The sequence below is a fragment of the Ischnura elegans genome, chromosome 10, assembly GCF_921293095.1.
Source record: "Ischnura elegans chromosome 10, ioIscEleg1.1, whole genome shotgun sequence".
Classification (NCBI taxonomy): Eukaryota; Metazoa; Arthropoda; class Insecta; order Odonata; family Coenagrionidae; genus Ischnura; species Ischnura elegans.
In genome coordinates, this window is record NC_060255.1 from 103,171,382 (window position 1) to 103,178,141 (window position 6,760).

Here is a 6,760-nt window from a genome sequence, read left to right on the forward strand (position 1 = left end):
GTGGAAAAATTTTCAATTTCCTTGCGAGAAATAATCAAATTCTCACGATGAGGAATCTGAGTCGGAGCGCGTCCATTGCATAAAGTGTATGTCTATGAAGTGCCACATTCAAAGTGCGTGCAATCCCATAATAATAACAACACTCACTCAGCACTGGTTCGCCATTTGCCAAATAATTGGGCGTGAGAATGGAGGAATATTGAAAAATTAACGTGTGTTGGTAGTTTTTGATAATACTTCTCGATTCGGCCAGTTCGTTGGCATTCAAGTCAAAGGTCATCGCGAATGGCCTTAAAAATCCATCGAAAGTAGGTTACGTGGGCAGGAGCACAATTTATGATCTCGACTCCAAAGTTTGAATCCTACACATATACATTAATTATGCAAGTATTAACAGAAAATATAGATGGCACTTTTCCATAGGTATATTTAAAGTACGACGCGTTTCAACCGTTAGGTCATTATCAAGTACAATATGTAACAATTGTACTTGATAATGACATAACGGTTGAAATGCGTCGTATTTTAAATAAACCTATGGAAAAGTGCCATCTCTATTTTCTTTAAATACTTACAGGATGTCACTCCACTACGTTTCGCCTGCTTCTTCTGTGACTTTTCCTATCTATATACAGCCCTTGTGGTGACTGACTCACTCATGGATACAAATTCCCGACCACTTCTAGAAGTGCTGGAGAGCTGAAATTTGGCACGCGTGCGGGGAACCCGAAATGATCCGGAGGAAAAATCCGAAAACCGGAAGTTTCCGCCACGTGTCGTCGCTAGGACGACAAAATGGCCGAAATCGGGCTTTTTTCGGGGACAGTCTTTCGGTTTTTATTTTACTGCGCGCGAATGGTGTGTGCCACACGGATCGCTAATGCATTTCCTGAAAGCTGACAAACGTGGGCACGTAATTACGTAATGTTGTTAATTTATTTTTAAGAAAATTGCAGCCAAAATGGCGTCCAAAAATTCGTTTTTCGAATAAAATTTCATAACTTCCGCTCCCTTCGACTTAATTTAAGGTATAGGATAACGAAAATGATTATTATATATGCTAATAACATCGTCTACGAAATGAAGGTAACAATTTTCTTTCGTCGTCCTTGGTTACTCAGAAAAAAATTAAAATATTCCGAAAATCACCGAAAATTACGATTTCCAACAGACTAATAGAAGATTATGTCAATTTTAACCTGACCGATTTCTTTCAAACTTTGTAGTTACATACACTTCTTTATTGTCTTTCAGAAAACATGAACCGTTAATAAATGATTCAATATATTTAACCGCGAAAAAATAAAAATGGCGGGCACTACTCACTTTTTTTGGGGACTGGTTTGCTTTTTATTGTATTACTCTCGAAATATGGATGTCATAAGGCACACTTCTGTTAGAAATGACAGTAAATGAATGTGACCATATAGTATCGTCAACTTTAAACCCCCCGAAACCCCCTAAAAAATTAAAATTTTCATATAAGTAGCCTTTTCGGGTGCTTATCGTCACAATTCCGCCGCTTCTCCAATCCTTACCACTCATCGCTACGGAATTGATGTGGACGATTGATGACCGCTGGCAGTAAAAACCTATAAACCCCTGGTAAACCCTCATACACCCCCCCAAAAAATAAAATTTTGCATATAAGTCTACTTTTTGGGTACTTTACGTGACTATTCCACCGCCCCCAACGACTCATCCCCACGGAATTTATGTAAATGGATGGTGACCTCCAGGAGTACACACATTTAAACCCCCGGTATCCCCCTGAAATCCCTCCCAAACGTAAAATGTGTCATTTAGTCTCCTATTTGGGTACTTCTCGCAAACATTACGCCACACTACCCGTCCCCTCTGAGGTCTAGGTCCGGAATATTAGGTGAGGGCGAGCAACCGTAAACCATACGGGAAAAAATACCAGAAACCCCCGATCACCTCCTGGAACATCGCTAAAAAAATTAATGAATTTTAAAGTCGCCTTTCCGAGTAGTTTTCGTCACAATTTAACCGGTGCCCCTACCACTTATTAAAACCCCCGAAAACCCCGTGAAACCTCCCAAAAAATTTCTAACAAATCGCCTCTCCAGGTAAAAGAATCGTCAGACCACTGTTCCGGACCCCTACGACTTATCGGCACGGAATTTATGAGAACGATTTGTGACCACTGGTTTAACACAAGTATAAACCCCCCGGTATTCCGTTGGAACCCCCGCAAAAAATGAAAAACGTGCCATTAAGTCTTCTTTTATGGGTACTTGTCGCCACTATTACTCCGCATTGCACTACCCTTTACAATCATCGCTACTTGATCACTGTGGACGATTAGTGACCGCATGCATGACACATTAAAACCCCCGAATCCCCTTGGGCACCCCTCTCGGTGGAGAAGAGCATTAATGAGGACTAAGCGGAGCAGCCGCGGGGGGGCTCCTCGACCCCAAGGCGGCGAAGCCGCCCCACAACGATGAACGGCGAAGCCGTTCCGAGGAGTGACTGGCGTAGGCGAGGGGGAGCTTCAGTAACCCTCGGGCGGCGAAGCCGCCCTGCCGTTCAAGCGGCGCAGCCGCTGTAGACTCCACCCATCTCAACTCACACTCAACCCCTGGGCGGCGAAGTCGCCCTCCAGCGAGGAACGGCGAAGCCGTTTCGAGGAATGAGTGGGGCGCCTCCCTACCCCCTGGCCGGCGAAGCCGGCCCCTAGCTGAGGTGAGATTATTCGAACTTTAAAAGTCTTCGAGCGACCACAAATGTAGACGGCGAAGCCGGAACCGGGGTTTTTAAGGGGCGGAGCCCCTTAACGAGCGCGCGGAGCGTGCGAGTATTAATTATGCAATTCAAACGTTGCAACGATTGCTGTGAGCCAAGGGTTTAAGTCAGTTACACACAATCACAAACTCGGACCATTTACCATGCATGAAATGTGAAAATTGATATAAATGGTAATATATTTGTGTTTTTCTTCATAAGAGCTAATTTTCGTGAAAAATAGCGCTAAGAAAAGGTAAAACAAATTCTTTAGGATGAAGATATTTAAAGTTATTTTCTGATTGATGAGCCATGTGCTTAACACTAGAGAAGTGCTCTCCATTCAAATGAACAATAGGGTGCTTTCCTTCATCAAAGAAAACGAAAGGCATTGATTGCGATTCGTTACCCACCATTAGTATATTCATAATATACAAATTATTTGGTTTCAGAAATCCCAGTTTAGACGAATGGTAATGGTCAATTTTATCCTCATTTGAAAAAGGCCAGATTGGCGCCCATGCGATTCCACTCCACGTGACGTCACAGGGACCTAGTTTCTATGCGAGTAGATAGGAGTTTTACATTGTCTGAGATTACCAATGAATGCATGAGTCACAGAGCTCAGGGAAACATCTCTTAATAATCACCGATTAAAACTTCCTATGGTCGGTCTGCGTCGTATCAGCGCTCAAAGCCTCGCGCCAAGGTCACCTCACACGGCGACAGCTGGGACCAGAATGACGTCACACGGAGTTTTCCTAGCATTTCTACTTAGCCGTCGCGTTTTAGCGCGCTTGAAACTTTTCATTTAATCGCGAAAAATAGGTATCGTCATTTGAAAATCTAAGAGCGTGAAATACGTACTCCAGGAGTAATAATATTTCGATTTAGGCAATAAAAAAAAATAGAAAACCACCCTATTGGCAGTTCTCAGTGTCACAGGTCGAATTTTTTAAATGACGAGCAGAACCTCACATTCGAAATACTATTTTCATAATGAGATAAAAATAATTTAAATTATTAAAATTTAATCGAGTGGTGCTTGCAGTGTTTCATCTGTTTGATCCGTTTGTTGAATGAAACACGTAGTGATCAAGTCGCTTTTGTCTAAACATATTCACTTCAAATTCAATCGATATTAAATATTTTCATTGAAATTTGGTTCTAAAGTAATTATAATAGGGTAAAAATATACAATGGAGTCCATAATAAATACTACATATACTAAAGTTGCATTTTATATTTAATTTTTATTAAATTATTAGTATTAAATATTACATGTACTTAAAGTTACATCTACATACATATTACAACTTTGGTAATAGTTTGGAATTTTATGCATATTTAATTGAAGTGTCGATACCGGAATCATATAGAAGTCCACTAATTATCGATTCGGAATAAAAATTTTACTGAATGCTGACTTTCTGTATCCCTAGATTTGAAATGAAAAATACAACGACAACAACAACGAAAATAATAATATATGTTTTGTATGTGCCTCAACCCACAAATTCAAACACTTAACTGTACAGGTAATGGATTCAAGATATCAACAAAACCCGAAAAATGACACCTGTACCCTAAACCATCAGCTATATAAGGATGATTTGAAGTTTACGGAAACTCTTCCAACTACATAAATTACTTACCATAATCAACAACTTAACTAAAGGCATCAGAATGGAACGCGGAATATATAAATGCAAATTTATTCATCTGGATAAGGGTATATATATATAAATCATTTTACAACAGAATTCATGCTTGTTTTCGCAAATCCAGGTAAATAAAAAACATGAACTGAGATATTAGGGTGAGTGACAACGACCAGGATAACGAGAAAAAATCACATAAAATATTGAGACTACACTCATCAAAAAAATAGGTCAATATGCACTCATGCCAAGCAAAGGAAGCTAGGGAAGGAAGGAAGGAAGGCCTCGTTCCCATTTATCTCACACCTTCTAATGTATCCGTTTTTCTTAGATAATGAGCACTCGGAGAAATGGATGTGAAAGCCATGACGTAGGTACGGTTGGGAGTTACAAGGTGGTGTGCATCATTTCGCTTAACTGTGTGTTGCCTCACTATATTTTCCTTTTATTACGTCTTAATGGGCATAATTTTGAGGGAAAGGATACCGGAGTTAACGAAAATGGTCCATTCAGGATGGAGAGTTCAATTAAGCATAATTCGGAACTTCTTTGCTTCAGTGTAGCTTTCAAATATCCTGTATCACGCTGTTAACGGCTGTATCATGTTTCGGTCAAGCAGACATGAAAATTGGGCCGTCCGGGAGGTCACGCCAAGAAGCAACCCCTCAGAACAACGCGCTTCCCAAGGGCGACTTTCTCTTTCTTGAGTGAGACATTCAGAGGCGGCTGCTGCTCTCAAGACCAACGAACACGGGTGCAGAGCGAATGGCAGGAGCAGTCAATCCATTCCTTAGGCCGACCAACGCAAAGACACTCTTTCGCTCTTACGGGCACCTCTCGGCACATTTCGGAAGTGACGTCACGTGGTGCGATTCCAATCCTGTCCTGCCCTGAAGAGGTCGAAGAGCACGAGAGAGAGAGAGAGAGAGAGAGAGGATCCACCCTCCCTCCCTCGCCCTTCTTCAGCCCTTCTTCCACGACCGCTACGCGTGCAAATTTATGTTCATTTTGTGAATTCGGATGGGATTTGATTCGTGGGAATGATCCAATTCTTTGAATCGTTCATGATGAATCGAGTGAATCTCGAATCCGATAGAATCTTGAACACATGTGAATCTCAGGGGGTCAAGAGTCAGGGAAAATTAGCAATTGTGCGTGAAGAATTTTAAGTGCCTGGGATCATGCGTGTATTTATTAATGAATTTTCCCTCCAACCTCGAATTTCAAATCCATTTCACAGATAATTTTTCCAGTTCAACGCCCATTTTATTGCATAAAATGTGTCTGTCGTAATTTCAAGTAGCTCAGTCGAATTATTACAGCCGCATCGATATGTGCAATGTCTGACAGAAGAAAAGAATAGAAATATACAGCACTCTTGACTCAATTTTAAGAATAAAAAACGCGATGAATAGAATGCCAGGTGACGTCAGCATCTATTTATGAGTAGAAGCAGATTCTTAGCTTGCAGTGAATACATTGTACTATTATGTAGGTATGTTAAATAACCTATTCCCTGTCCGAAATAATGCACAAATATAATATGATTTAAAAGCATTGAAGTAATTTTGGGTGTTTTAAAATTCCTTTCTATCGCAGGAATCACGTAATGTTAACTTGAAATTTTGTTAACTTTCCTTGGAAAAGCTGGAATTATGGATGCAGTTTTTTCCGTTTGATTGGCTGTACACCCTATATCTGTCGAATTACTGCATTTAAGATTACGACGGGTAGCTATTCATAGTGATGCTTATTTTGCATTTTAACGACATCTTTACTAAATTGTTTTCAGATTTAAAAGAAACTTCAATTTGTCTGAACTTTATGCTCTGCGAACTTAGCAGTCCACATTGATAAATTTATTGTGAAATGTAATTGCTACTGTAACTGCAGCCACTATCTCACGTATTTTGTTCGTTATCACTTCTGCAATTCCATTTAGGACAAAAAATATTGCAACACTAACTGCATATTAACAACAACATTTCACTGGTCTCTTAAAAATCGTTATTCAACTTTTTTCAGTTTCGTAATCTGCCACTTGGCAGTGGTGGCACTACTTACAATCAGAGCAAGAAAAAGCCGATTAGAGCGAGATTAGAGCACAGAGTGTAGGTTGCACCCTGTGAATCGGAACTCGGCCTTAATGAAGACGGCCGCCCGAAATAAACAATGCGCTAATGGCACATTTCCATTACCAAGTTTACCTAACATATCTTGTCGCCACGCCTAATTTTATACCCCAATTCAAATTCTTCCACATAATTATGCACTGAGGAAAGCATTAGTATTATTTAAGACGGAAATTTATGAAATATTGCAGAAAAGTTTCTCGGGTTTTCCACCGGTTG